The sequence below is a fragment of the Rhipicephalus microplus genome, unplaced genomic scaffold, assembly GCF_043290135.1.
Source record: "Rhipicephalus microplus isolate Deutch F79 unplaced genomic scaffold, USDA_Rmic scaffold_141, whole genome shotgun sequence".
Lineage (NCBI taxonomy): Eukaryota > Metazoa > Arthropoda > Arachnida > Ixodida > Ixodidae > Rhipicephalus > Rhipicephalus microplus.
The window spans coordinates 17,486-18,832 of NW_027464712.1; positions in this window are offsets into that span (position 1 = coordinate 17,486).

The following is a 1,347-nucleotide window of genomic DNA, read 5'->3' on the forward strand; positions in this document are numbered from 1 at the left end:
AGATAGATAGATAGATAGATAGATAGATAGATAGATAGATAGATAGATAGATGCGCTCAATGTCGCCGAAGTTCACTAATTATTAGCCTTCAGTGACACAAAAATACCGCCCGTATCTCCAACGAGGGAAATCGAGTAAATGCCCCACAAAGTGGGGGGGGGGGGAGGGTAGCGCGTGAATGATGCGTAATAGGGTTTCGTTTGGGAATGCCCAATTGTTATTTCGTATTTTTTACTCTTATTTGTCCACGTTGTCGCCGGACGACTTCCTCTTCTTACTCAAGCGATCACCTAGATCTCACATGAGCAGTAAGAGGATGTCCTGCGTAGAAATCAGCTGACGGAATCCGAACATGGCGTCTAGAAAGCACCCGTTGTCTTCATGGTGCGACGTGAGCTGGTCATGGATCAAATGCTCAAACAGCTTGCCAACACATGAAGTGAGAAAAATGTGTCTTATGTTGTCAACAGCTATGGGCTTGTTAGGCTTAGGTATCATGATAACCTCCAAATGCTCCCACGTGGCCGGAAGTTCTTTGTCCCAGCAGTCATTAGAAAGTTTTGTCCTGCGGGATGGTGCTACGTACGCATTACGCAAGCGCCTTGCGTTACGTGGCGTTGTTATCCACTAATCGGCTTTTAGTACGCCGTAGTACCCGCGTACGTAACGAGCGTGAAGCGTGTTGCCCCATCTGGTATATTAAAATAGAAGCACGTGTTGTTGACAGCCAATGTGAGCCAATCCAAGTGTTATAGCGAGATTATGGCAATATTTCAAGCCACAGAGCCGGTCGGTGCTTGCCTTCGATGCCGCCATTTATCAAAACGAAGTCTCGAACTGTCGCGAACTTGTTCGAGAGCGGCGCGATCAGCTCATACGTACGCACGCACGCATCTCATGCGTGCGTACGTAACGACTGCGTACGTAACGCGATACGTGCGCGTTGCGGTCTGCGCATGCGCACTACGCAGAACATGGCGTCCTTACGTACGCAATGCCGCCACGTACGCAGCGTATGCAGTACTAAAACTCTCTATTGTAGAACCGTAGGAGAGCCGTCATAGCCTCATTCGGTAGCAGTCAGAGGTGCTTGTTGAGCGCCTTGTCTTTGCCTGGACTCGTGCTGCTTGTCAGCTTAGACAGGGCTGCTTGAACCTTTGTTGGTGTGAGGGGCCCATGAAGGTCAATGTTGGGCATGCCTTCGTATTCCTTGTGTGGTGGTGGCTTTGCCGCTGATTGCACAGGACCACGCAGCTTGTGGCATATTTCGTTGAGTAGGTCTTCCTCCGAGCCGTCGTAGTTATGTGTTAGCTGACGTACTCGTCGCCGCTGCTGCGTCTTGATGG